Source organism: Panthera onca, chromosome A1 (assembly GCF_046562875.1).
Source record: "Panthera onca isolate mPanOnc1 chromosome A1, mPanOnc1 haplotype 2, whole genome shotgun sequence".
Taxonomy (NCBI): Eukaryota; Metazoa; Chordata; class Mammalia; order Carnivora; family Felidae; genus Panthera; species Panthera onca.
Genome location: NC_138339.1, coordinates 175,760,433 through 175,775,096, shown reverse-complemented (window position 1 = coordinate 175,775,096; position 14,664 = coordinate 175,760,433).

Here is a 14,664-nt window from a genome sequence, read left to right as displayed (position 1 = left end):
ACAACTTTTCAGATCTACAATTTAATATTGTGCCTTGCCTCTTGTCTGGACAAGTATAAGAAACAGTGATGTGATGTTGCACGTGGCTTCATTTGTTGTTCATACATGATGGGAGTTTACCATGAATGTCCTTTTCTTGTAATGTCACGTGACACACTCTTCTGTGTTCAGAACTAAGATATACTGACTATTTCTCATGGTATGGCATCCTTTACCAAACGAGAATTATTCAACTCAGCACTCTTCACTCTGGCCACTAGGAAGCTAAGTGATCTATTCTTCATTAGCTTTCTTCATTTCCCAATCCCTATCAGTCTGCCCTTGTTTTCATTTCATAAAAACTCGCTTCATCTCCCAATATTACAAAGGTCTTTACATATTCTATGGAAATACCTCCTAAGCATGTTTGCTAAGCAATTTAAGTATGTGTTAATGGGTGGCATTCATGAGGAAAACAACAGGCAAAGAGCCAGGTTGAACATCCTGAAGGGGGCTCTCAGACACTCACAGCATGTCAGACATCCAAGCAACAATTGTCATAAAATTAAATAAGAACCATAATAGAAACAGGTAAAAGGTGCAGTGGGGATATAGAAGGAAGATGCCTATGGTTTCATAGAAGAGAACGAGAAGACCTCACAAAAAAATGTGAAACCTTAACCAGGTTCTAGAAGGATGAAGAAGAATTTTGGGGCAAATATGTTTCCAACGGATGGTGGGGCATGGGTCCCATGGCACAAATGCAACATGTATCAAACATCATTGCTCTGCAACCAAATGCATCCCCTTAGACCTGGTACTGTAACTTAAACTGATTCAGTTGTTCTCTATCCTATAGGCTCATAAAATCTTCATCTATCTAGGAAGTTCAAGAAAACAGCGCCTTTGATTCATTTTACAGTCTTCTAAATCTGTTTTTTTTTTTTTTTTTTTTGCCTGAACACATCCTTTTGAAATTCAGAAGTCAGGTATTTGATTCTTTTCATAATTTTTGCATTGGTGCTGTGTCACCCCTTCTCAGAGGTAGCGGCAGCAAGATATAACACTTCGAGAAAGGGGTCAACAGGTTAATAGTGGCCAGTATTGGGTATCATGGCAAAATATCATCCCTTCCCCAGAGGAACTTCAGTGGTGAAAGGAATCTTAGATATTACCTAATATCTCACCTCCATTTTATGGAATAAATATTTGATGCAAAAAAAGGTAGAGTGATGCTCCCAAGACCATCCCAGTCAGTTGGAGTTGTAGACCACACCCCTGACTCCTACCTCAGCAACATTCCAGGACTCATCAGTATAGTCCTTTAATTTGGGGCATAAATGAATTTCCAAGAGAGTTTGTTAAAAATGTATTAAAGGTACATATTTTAGGACTCCATTGTTAGAGATTTAAGTATGGAGAGGGGAGCCAGACACCTGCATTTTAAGCAAACTTTTCAGGTGATACTAATGCAAAGGACCCACCCTTCCAAAAAGACTGCCTTGGAGGTCAAATTCCACAAGAGAAAAGACCTATTTCTCTTCAACCTTTTATCTCCAGTGACTGGAGAACACATGGTGTCCAGGAACTGTCCATTGTTGAATGAATGAGTAAACCATATATATTTCTTAAAATACACACCATCTTCAAACTTTGTTGCTTCTTCTGGCAAAAGTGTTGCCAAATTTGTTCTTTATTGGACTATTTTGAATTGTTATCTTTGAACTATAATGTTTCTACATTTCTTTATAAACCAAGCTTTTCAATACAAAGTCCAGGTCAATATCTTGCAAGACAAAAAGCCAGAAACCTCAAAAAAAAAAAAAAAAAAAATCCCAGGAAGCCAGAATTCAAGCAGGGAAAAGAGAATGATTGCTTAAGGTGTCCTTATTCACCCTTAAAAACACTTAAGATGTAATTCCAAACCAAAACCCAAGTTACTTTTTTTGGTATTTTATGATTTATAGTAGCATTATCTTCATTTATTAGGTAATATAAGAGGGTTTTCCCTCTGTTAAATACGTGACTATCAAATATTTAGGTCTGCAGAGTAAATTTCTCTATATTTTATAAACAAATATTTCATAAACAAATATTCTAAAAAGCACATTTTTATATAAATGAAGATAAGTGAGAATAATGGTATTACATAGAAAAATATTGTTGGCCTCTGCTAAGAACTGTTCCATTCAATAATCATGATATTTTAAAATAACACCCAGGGGAAGTTGCCATAAATAAATAATTCATTAGGAAAGAAGTCTACCTGCAATTACCCTGAGATCTGGACTTTTCCAACATTGTCACATAACTGGAAGAGTGAATAATTAGTACATCTTCATTTTAGAAAGGTTTAGAGAGAGCCTCTGTATCATCAACCTTTAACATGTTATCTTCTAAATAGCCATGTTCTGTATCTCACACCACATGGCCTCTGCCTTCTAACTGTAATTCGCATAATCTGGTTATCTGGTTCTGTAAGAATTACAAAAGTCCATTTCAGTAGGGTAATTGCCAGGTGAGTGATATCCAAGACTGAGAAAATGTAGATGATTAGATTTAGCAAAATGTTATAGCATGATTCATATTTGTTGATTGTGAAAATGCTTTTGGGAGATTGAATTAGCAGGGATAAGACCTTTTAGGAGGCTCAGAGAAAAGAATCTCAGGAGTATAATTTTGGAATGAATTAAGTTATTTGGGGATCTAAATGAGCATGTCTAAAAATTAATATAACAAAAGAAGAATCATATAAGAGAGCTGAAAATCAGCATATAGGCCAGATTGGTTTTCATATTTGACAAGTAATTATTACAGTAAAAGTAATCATGAAAACTCAGGATGCTAGTTTTCTAATGATTAGTTTTGTCTGACACAGTTACCCAGATATTCAGACCAAAAAAAAAATTGCTAATTTGCTGGAAACATGTTTTTTTTCTGTGTTATTTGGAAACTTTTCATATATTACTTGGTCCAGCTGGGTCACGATTTTGGTTTTCAAGTAATTGTTTTTTTAACACTCTTACCTCTTCTTTTCTCATAAAGCATCATTCGTGGCCAGAACTCAGGACATAAAACTAACATCCTAACTTTTAATAGGATTCTTCTTCAAGGGGATATCTTCATTTCAACCGGTAATAAGTCTTATACAATGAATGACTCTCAAATTATTTAAAGTGAATTACAGGGTGACAGAATTGGTATAGGGGGAAAGGCCTTTAGAAGAGACATGAATTGCAACCAAAAGCCTCGTTCCTCCTGCTGTAATTGGCCCTGATATTTGGGACGATGTAGCTCAGATAAAACAAACCTTCCTAGAGGCTTTGGCAGAGGCTGCATTTGTACCAGAAGGCACTAGTGAAGCGATCAGCGGAGCCATCCAGCTGCTTGGTCACCCGCTATGCAGTGCTCCCCAGAAGTTTACGTGATGGACACAAAGCCCACTGCCTTTTGCGGACGGAAACAGAGATGTCACTTTGAAGAGTGAACAAAGCCACCAAGATAAGCGATGACTTTGTTCTTTCGCTGCATCCTGCAGCATTCGTTGTACTAAAATAATACGGGTAAGGAAAACCAACGGAAGCAAAGGAAACATCTATATTGAGTTAACGTGCTCCAAATGAGAAGTCTTAGGCCATTTACTGAAAAACATACTGCACGTTAGTCCACAAGAACTACTTTATAATAAACAAAACTCATATGTTTTTCTCAGAAGTGTCTTTGTTCACTTCAGAAAGTGATAGGCATTTTAAGGTAAATAAGAGGAGGGGGAGCCAAATTCCTTAATCTCAGTAGGTGAGATTTGGTGGGGGTTGGGAGGTTCTTTCTCACTCACAAAACCACAGAAAGGTGATTTGTGAGGTGTTTTTTGTTCAACTCCTTCCCCATGCATATTATCTCTGTAAGATGAATCTTCTCTAAGACATGTATTGCCCTTTTATGCTGACTGCATGCGTGCGTATGCATAAAATGCCACATTTCCAATTAGGATGTGTATACTCAGGAAGGATGACATATCAGGGCTGTCAGCCTAAAAGCCCTACAGCTCAGGAGAATTTTCCATATCATTCTGTGGGTCTGCCAAGATTATGGGACTTGTCTATTAGTTTTCTTCATCTTCTCTTTTCTTACCCTTGATTCTAAGTCATCCTCCCTCTCAAGCTAGGTAGTGTTTTTTTAGATGGCTCCAGAAATGAAGTGAATTGCTGATCTCTCTTACTAAAATTTAAGTAACGCTTTGTTTTATCCCAGCAAGATGCACTCCCTGTTGTCTCCAATATGGATTAGTTTCCAATGATTTGACTTTACCTCTTCATGTAAAAAATGTGCTGTTAACACTCTACCGAACAAGATTGCTTTCTGTGGAAGAAACTACAGGGGTACATTTGTAATGAGGTCTAGCACTTTATGAAGTCTTCTTTGAAAGTCTTAAACATTGTGCAAGTAGAAATGTCACAATATCACTGTGCTATATGCTAGTGACATGCCACTATAGCAGAATGAAACCTAATAGGGTAATAATGTAAGATCTTCAGAAAGATATTTTAAATGCTTGATGTATAAATATGATGTTTGGGAATATATGGCATCTTTCCTGTTAAGCCTTTATATCATTGACAGGGGAAACATAACAGGACAGATGGGAAAATGTTGGTATCAAATTGGAATTTCATGTAGAAATACGGCTTATCTGAGTATATTGTGTTCAAAAAATTACGAAGATATTCGAAAGCATGGTTCAGATTTTCACTAGGTTCAACTTAGTAGTATATTACATTATAAGGTCAGAGGCCATTTGTGCTACATTTATGAGCTATGTGGCTGAGGTGGAGAATTTGCGTGCTGTGTTTTGAAAGCCTTGATGATTCAAATACTGTAGATATGGACACCTCCAAACTCATCTGAAAGCACCATTCACATCTTTATTACCACAAGAGAGAGAAGATCACAGAACTTGAAGTGACACGGTAGAAGATCTGGTCCATTTTTCCTACTCTTCAAAGAGTAATTACCATATTTTTCCAGGCTGAACAATCAATAATGCGTTCTAATGCTTTCCATTTGGTTCTCCACAATATTGGTTTTAATGTCCTCATCTTGCCATTAAAAGTTCCTTTTCCTTAGTTTTCTAATCAGCTCAAGTTGATCTTTTTAAAAGGAAAGTGGCAATAACCAGCTAATCGACAAAACACATTTGTTCTCCCTCAAAGCATGTTACAGAGAGCAGCTCAGCCCGTCACACTTAGCCCTTCTGATGATTTCAGGGGAAGAGGGATTTTATTATTCACAGGGGGAAAAAATCTAGGCGCATGAACAAGAAGGGCATTTTCTCTTGGCATATTTACTCAACATAAATGTGGGCTCACATTTAAGACTGCCTATTTTGTTCTTCTAGGTTTGACACTAGCATTTTAATGCTGTAACTGCTAGCTCTTAAAGGCTCTAGTTCTATTAAAAGTTTAATGAAACAAGATTTGTTAACTTAGATGTAGTGTGTTTAGGTTTTTGTTTTGTTATGTTTTGTTTTTTGTATAATAGATTCTTGCTCTGTAAGATACATAGGCTCTCTTGCTAGATTGATGGAAGTACAGAAAAGATTAAATGACTTCTCTGGGATCACCTCAAAATTGAATGGCTCAGTTCAAATCAGAAACCCGGATCACAGCCCTTTGCTCTAAGCTTCAGGCCATGTAGCTTTCTATGTTCATAAAAAAACAATATTTTATGCATTAAGGAAAGGATGATGCAATTTATCTTTGCTGTTAATATCATTTGTTATTTATTATTGAAGGATGTGCAACCACAGGTAAGATTGAACATGGTCTTAATAAAAAAAAATGTTTAATGCAGCATTACATCCTAAAATAAAATTTAGTGCTTATGTTCAAAATGTATATTGATTTTTTTTTTTTAATTCTCACCAACTACAGTGAAGGAACTACTTCCAAAAAATCATCAGGGAAAATTCCAATGATTCCACATCCCTAGAAGTAATATGCAGGGATGCTATTCTAAGCCATTTTTTAAATGAACCATTAGCATTACTCAGGTTTTATAAAAAGAAATGGATGAAAAGTAATCATTGCCCTCAAGAAACTTACAGTCTCCTTGGAGGGATGCAACGAGACACCATGAACAAAAACGAGTATAAGGCTAGTGCACGAATGATTAAGCACTACATTCTGTTGTATAGATTGACTCTACATTTAGTGAGAAATCGGAAGAGATAAAGATCAATCCTGGCTACTTAGAATAGGTGGGAATGTTTTCTTGAAGAAGTTTAAACAAGGTCTCAGGGGGTGGATCCACAGGTAGAGGGAAAGAGGAAAGATGTTCCAGATGGGGTAGGGGGAAGTAAACACAAGATGCTTCTGAGAAAGTAAGAGGTATTTATGAGACAGTGAATAAAATGAAGGGTACATGCTTATTTGGTCAACGAATCAGCAAATATTTATGGAGATCCTACTATTCTAGATACTGGAGATAGAGGAGGAAGAGAAAAAAAAGGAGGACACAGCTCCTGTATCACTTGTCCCAGCAGGAAACCTATGGCTTATCTAAACAGGGTGACAGAGGGGAGTGTAATGAAAAGATTATTCACAAAGATGTGCATAGGTTTTAAGGAAATCAGCAAATGATCTGCAATAATACCCTAAAGCTAGCAATAGTGGGAAGCAGTCAAACCTATCTCTAGATTTGAAGAGACAGAGGAGGGAGGAGTTACCAGAACCCAGAGAGCAGATCCAGGAAAAGGGCTGTCTGACAAGAGGCATGGTCTTCAGTAAATAAGGATCACTATCAAGTTGCAGTGACTAGCTGTGAGTGAACCTGATGAATAAATGTCCTGTCTCCTGCTTCTCTATTCCCTCCTAATATTTCCCATTCCAACTACAGGGTAGAAGGCAAAGGAGCCACTGAGCGCAGTTGGTACAGATTTATCCAATATGAAGAAGAGTGAGGATGACATCTGAAGAGGGAAACTGAAGTGTTCAGCGTAGTCTCTGCATCAACCAGGAGACTACCAGAGAAATAAAACCAGTAGGCTACATACACACACGTGTGCATGCATATATACACACATACATATATACATACATGCATATATAGAAAGAGTAGGTGCAATAAATAAAATGACATAATTTATATTTTACATATAAAGTTTATACTTATGTATAACTTAAACATGTACATCTATATGAATATAAAATACATAAATATGTATGTATATTATATATACATGCATATGCATTTTTTATATATTTACAACGAGATTCATTTCAAGAAGTTGGCTTTACATGACTGAGGGGTCTGGCAAGTCTGAAATCCATAGGGCAGGCTGGCAGACTAGAAACTCTGGAAAAGAAGCAGGGGCTGAAGTCCACAGATAGAATTTCCTCTTTATTAGGGAAACCCCAGTTTTGCTCTTAAGGACATTCAACTGATTGGATAAGGCCCACTCAGATTATGGAGGATAGTCACCTCTCTTTTTTTTTTCTTATGTTCATCCATTAACTGAGAGAGAGAGAGAGAGAGAGAGCATGCATGAGCAGGGGAGGGGCAGAGAGAATCCTAAGCAGGCTCTGCGCTGTCAGCACAGAGCCAGACGCTGGGCTCAATCCCACAAACCAGATAGTCACCTCTCTTAAAGTCAACTTATTATAGATTTTAACTGTATGTACAAAATACCTTCATAGCAACACCTAGATTTGTGTTTAATGGAACAACTGCATGCTATTCCCTAGCCAAGTTAACACATACAAAAAAAAAAAAAAAAAGATCACAGACCCTATTCTCATTGACCATATAGTTTAGTGGAGAAAATCAGAAAAAAACTCTGTTTTTACTTTTTTAAATATAATTTCCAGGTTTCCAGGCAGTGATAATCAAAGAAGAAGGATAAAGCAGAGTATACGGATAAGAGTGATAAGAGGTCCTATAGCTTGGTGTGGTCACAGAAATATTTAAGTACTGCTTATTGTGCCGAGACTTTAATGAAACCAGGAAGTGAACCATATGGATGAAAAGGAAAATTATTCTAGGTAGATGCCCAGACAAGGCTTCAATCTTGCCCTGTTCAAGGATTAGTAAGAAAGCCAGTTTGGGAGCCAAGGTAGCAAGAAAAAGAGTAGGAGGAGAGGAGATTAGACAATGGCATGGGATTGGATTGGGAAGGACTTTCGAAGAAAGATAAGATTTTGGATTATATTTTAAGTGAAATAGAAAGCAGTTAAATCATTTGGAGCTGAAAAATAATATGACCTGAGTCTGATGTTGTTGTCATTTTTAAAGAACTACTTTGGCCTTTGGATGGAGAAAAGACTATAGGTGTCAGGAGGTGAAGGGGGAAACAGGTGGGGACCCCTGGCCTCTCTAGATTACACTAGAGCTATGCTGATGGAGACTCTAATATAATCGGAAGATCAAGCCAATATGACTTGTTTGGTAGATGTGGCACATATAAGAGAGAGAAGTCAAGATGGCTTGATGTTTGGCCCAAGCAACTGAATAAGCAGGATTACTTATTCACGTGCTGAGATGTAAAGGAAAGGCCAGCCTTGAGGTTTGGAGGATGGGGATTCAAAGTTCTAGTTTGGAAACGTCAAAGTGTCTATCGGTCATCCAGTAGAAAATGTTGAGTAGGCTGTTTCTGGAATGCAGGAGAGAGGTTAGGGCTGTGGAGGTAAATTTGGTAGTTACCAACATAAAGGTACTGGGAAGAATAGGTAAGAACAATGGATAGGTATAATGGGGTTAAGTTATGATAAGGGATCAACAGTAAGGTAGGGAAGCACAGACCACAGGGCATCATACACTAACAGCTTATGTGCTTGTTTCACTTAGCACTCTATGAGCTCCTCCACAGAAAAAAATTACGTCTTATTCATATGAGGTGCTTAGCACACAGTGAAGTAGCTAGCCCATGATGGTCTCTTGGTAACTATTGAATGAATGAATGAATGTTTTAAGGAATTAAAGGTCACTAAATGTCAGGAACAGAGGCCTGGCATGATCAAAGTCCCTTCCCTCTGCCCTCAGGAAACTACACAAAACAACAGACTTCACCACAGATTGCTTGACAGTTGCTCAGTTGATATAAGCACGTGAGTGGAGGAAGCAAGGTCCTTAAAGGGTGACAGAATTGAATTGCAGCCCCAGCACTCACTAGCCGTGTGACTTTGGCCAATTACTAAGCAATCAGAAATTCCGTGATCCCAACAAAATGTGTGCACATCTAGCACCTTGCTTGGCACATGAAAGTGTATACTACAACTCAATCTCCTTGGGCTTGTTTCCTCAGAACCCTATTAAAAAGTCCTGGAACTGCATCATTTATGAATTTTCAGTAACATTTATTTCATGGCTACAGAGCTCACGAAACTAGTTACAGCTCTAAATCACGCAGATTTCACTTTGTTATGTAAGAAAGTTGGAACATGCTTAAATCTGCTTGTCATTAATGAAATCATTTCAGTGATTCCCAAAGTTCTTGCTACTTTTTCCTCATTGTAGGACTCCTTCACATAGTCAAATAACTTTTATTTTAAGCTGACTGCATATTGAATGGTGTTCAAGATATTGTGGTTGCAGTGGAACTCCAGTGCCATTTCAGACTCATGCTAGTCTTGCCAGTGATTGAGTCTCTAATTTATAAATTATATTTATATTGAACCATTGACTTGATGATTAATTTTCCAAAATGACTTTCTTCTTCCTTCACTTCCACGGATAAAAAGAGAACAAATACACTCATATGACAGAAAGCTTAGAAAATTTTATGACAACCCTGACCAACCAAAATAAAGTATAGGTTATGTATTGCAAAACTTTATGTGATTTATAAAAATAAAAAGATACAATTGTCCTCAAGGAGCTAACAATCCTGTGGAAAAGATAGGATGCAAAAAATGTCTATGAAATAGGTGGTGATATATGTGAGAATTGGAATACACAGAACAGGCACTGGGTAAGTCATGAATGAATGAGAAAAACAAAAAAATGAAAGATATAATGATATACAGATATATATGATTCATCCCAGTGGAAGTTATCATGGACCTCCCTGAGACAAGATTTAAGCTAGAACTTCAAGAAAAATTAAACTTTTATAACTTACGATTGAGGAACAACATTTTAGATAAAGGAAACTGTAAGCCATAGTAAGTCCTCTAACAGCTGGCATACAGTAAATAAATCAGGAGATCATAGAAATTAAATAGGTAGTAGGCCTTGAATATATAAATTAAAATCTGGATTGTATTTAATAGGTAATATTAATAAGTATCATTTAAGATACTTTCTTTGGAGGTCACAGAAAATTCAACTCAAATTTAAACATTGAGGAAATTGTTCCCTTGTGTGCCTGGAAGCTCGGCCAGAGAATAGATTCTGGTGGTGACTTAACTCTGTGGTTCCATCTCAGACTACTGCTGTTCTCCTGATTCTTCCCTCCTCTCGGTGTTGTCATTATCCTCAGACTGGTAGTTAAATCACTACTGCTGTTCAGACTTCACATCCTTGGGTGACAGCATCTGAGGGAAAGGAAATGGCTCTCTGTAGGACATTCTCTTGAGTCAGGAAGCAGTTCTAACTTGCAATTTCCAGTTGTATCTCATTTGCCCAAATTAATTCACCTGCTCCTTCCAGAACCAATTGCTATTACCGTATAAACGCCCTTATTGCCTCAGAACTACAACGCTAAACCAATCACTGGCAAGGAGGATGGGATTACTGATAAAGCTAGAATCTCTGAGTCAGCCTCTGGAATGGGAGTCAGTCACCCAATCACTCAGCTGCCACATTCGTGGGGGTCGGGGTTGAAACAGACATTAGGAAGGTGACTTCAGTGTCCACCCACTACAGGGAATTACTGAGGTGTTTTATTCATGAAAACCACATGAACAGATAATCCTATTGAATATTAATGCATGGTGGATTTAATGATTTGCAAATAAGTAAAATATAAATAAATAATTTTATTTGTTTAAATAATTTTAAAAATAAAGCTTCAAAAAAGGCAAAGACACTAAAATATGAATACATAGTATGAATATAAATGGTCTACTTACATGACAATATTAATTCTTCCATTCCATGAACATGGAATATCTTTTCATTTGTGTCATCTTCAATTTCTTTCATCAATGTTTTATAGTTTTCAGAGTACTGGTCTTTCACCCCTTTGGCTAGGTTTTTCCTTTGTGTTAATGTTTATTTATTTTTTGAGAAAGAGACAGAGCGTGAGTGGGGGAAGGGCAGAGAGAAAGGGAGACACAGAATCTGAAGCAGGCTCCGGGCTCTGAACTGTCAGCACAGAGCCTGATGCGGGGCCTGAATTCATGAACCCTGAGATCATGACCTGAGCCGAAGTTGGACGCTTAACTGACTGCATTGCCCAGACACACACCCCTCCTTTGGTTAAGTTTATTCCTAGGTATTTTATCATTTTTTGCGCAATTGTAAATGAAATTGTGTTCCTAAGTTCTCTTTTCTGCTACTTCAATATTAGTGTATAGAAATGCAACCAATTTCTGCATGCTAATTTTGTGTCCTGCAACTTTACTGAATTTATAAAATCAGTTTGATAATTTTGATACTGGGTTCATGGTCCTTGAATCCTGAAAGTGGCTATTAAGATACTTTACAATGCTTGTCATTCAAGTGGGATATTGGCTACATGGGGATTGATTCTATTTTTTCTCTAATTCTGGGGGGGGGGGGGGTGCAATTTGTATCATAAAAAGTGACAAAATCATTTACACGGAACCAGTGAGAGCCTTTCTAATCCACAATCATTAATTTTCTAAAACTTTAAACCTAAACCTTTCTCAATTATTATATGTACACTTGTCCAGTTAATAGAGTTTGAAAATACAAGTCTTTTATTTAAATAAGGATAAATAATACATTTGCATAGACATAAAATATGTGTGTGCATCTTATACATTATTTAATATATTATAGATGCTATTTTATAATCATATGCATATATCAAGCTTTGTATTACAAGTGGCCTTTCTTGGGATACCTGGGTGGCTCAGTTGGTTAAGCAACCAACTCTTGATTTTAGCTCAGGTCACGATCCTAGGGTCATGGGATCAAGCGCTGTGTTGGGCTCCATGCTGAGCATGAAGCCTGCTTAAGATTCCTTCTCTGCCCCTCTGCCTCTCTCACCTGCTCACACTCTCTCTCTCTCTCTCTCTGTCTCTCAAATTAAAAAAAAAAAAGTTATTCTTTTGGTATAGGAAAAAATGGTATAGAAAAGTTATATCATATTAACAAATTCATCTTTAATACTCTGACATTTTATTTTAGGATCAAAATTCTATCTTGATAAGCAAACTCATTCTACCAGACACTTCCTTACATGCTTTTATTATTAAATTTATCTGCAATTTGACATGCTGTTTGATTTTCCACACTTAATACACTTTAATTACCATAGAATAAAAATATTTTAGAGTTATACAAACCTTAGAGGTGGTCTAGACTATGAAATAATTAAGGGCAGGTCCAATGACTTTTAATGATTACATCCCTAACTGTGGGAAGTCAATAAAAATGTGTTGCATTGACTAGATTTAGTCTACTTGCCTACATAGGGTAGGGCTCTCCCCCATAACAATCCTAACTGATGGATATATTCTTGCGGCAGGAAATTTATTACATACTCCTGGATTCATTTTCTAAGGTTGCTATACCAAAGTAGCACAAACTGGGTGGATTAAAACAGCAGAAATATATTGTCTCACAGTTTGGGAGGCTACAAGTGCAAAATCAAGGTGCCAGCAGGGCCTGGCTCCCTCTGAAACCTGGAGGAGAGAATCCCTCCTGGCCTCTCCTAGCTTCCGGTGGTTGCCAGCAGCCCTTGGCCGGCCTTGACTTGCAGCTGCAGGACTTTAATCTCTGCCTCTGTTGTCACATGGTATGCTCCCTGGGTGTCTCTGTCTCACACGGCATTCTTTTCCTTGCATTTCCGTGTCTTTACATGATGTTCTCCTGGGTCTGTGCCCAACTTTCCTTCTACTTATAAAGACACCAGTGATACTGGATTAAGGCCCTACACTAATGACCTCATCTTAACTTGATTACATCTGCAAAGATATTACTTCCAAATAAAGTCACAGTTACATTTACTGGGGGTAAGGTTTTACATATTTGGGGGGGGTATAATTCAAGACATAGCACCCACACACAGGATAATGAGACACAGACAACACTCTCAGTTGACAGTGAAGAAAATTAGAATTAGGATTGTCTGCATTACCAGCCTTTTAATGAAAGAAGTAAATATACTTCATATATATGTGTATATATATATATATACATATATATATATATATATATATGTATATGTATATATATAAACACACACACACACACACACACACATATACTTGCATCTTGAAAATATATATGTTTGGAATATACAGAATATACAGTTGACACTTAAACAATGCAGCGGTTAGGGGCACCAAACCCCATGCTGTTGAAGATCTGCATGTAACTTTTGATTCCCCAAGAACTTAACTACTAAGCCTACTCTTGACCCAAGTCTTTCTGATAACACAATTAGCACATATTTTGTATGTCATATGTATTATATACTGTACTCTTACAATAAAGTAAGCTAAGGAACAGAAAATGTTATCAAGACGAGATTGGAAGCGTTCAGGGTGGTATGGCAGTAGACCAGAAAATGTTATCTACAAAGTATAAGAGAAAATACAGTTACAGTATTGTACGTATATTTACTGGAAACAATCCATCTATAAGTGGACTCACAGAGTTCAAATCCATGTCTTTCAAGGGCTAACTGTATGCATATTTGGAATACATATTTTTGGAATATGTGTATATATTTGGAATATGTGTGTATATTGGGAAATATATATATATTTGCGCAATGCCTCTTGCTTATCCAGAACTTACGAATTTTGTAGCAAGAATTGAATGAATTTATCTTCACAGATTCACACTAGTAGAGCTAGAGTTAATAAAGCCCCATAACACGTATTGATAATATATACAATCAATTTGAATGCTAGGAAATTCTGAATATTTTTAAACCATTCATAATAACTACCATTTCCCCAGTTGTGAACGATTAAAAAAAAAAAAAAAGGTCAAGTAAAATGGGCTCAAAGGGCCTTGGGGATTGTTTTAATATAAAATCGCAGTGCCTCTTTTTATATCACATCTCTGGTCACCAGAGATTTCTGAGAGAATTTAGTCAAATATGAAACTTTTTGCTCTATTTGTAAGTACTGTATTTTTATTTCAAAATCAAATCTAATATACTGCTTTCTATTTTCAGGTCTTAAAAATAGCTCAAAATCTCTTAGATCTTCATTTTGATCCACATACGTGTGTCTGCAATTGGATTAGATAAATTGGAACTTCACGAAAGTGAGATAAACTATTTTATGGTCTGGTTTCTTATTAAGAAATAATATAATTTTATCATGAGTCCATGGTGTCCTGGTGCCAGACAAATGCTGAAGCCAACTGCAGGCTTTTATCAAAAATTAAACTTTGACTTAGAGCCAAGACTCTGGTTTTCAGCTAAGATGCTTTACATCTATGGCAGCTTTGTACTTCATGGACTAATTGCCATAATACATGATTATTGATGCAGAACCCTCCGTGGTTCCTTTTGGTCTAGTAGACTTGCATATTGAAAATTGA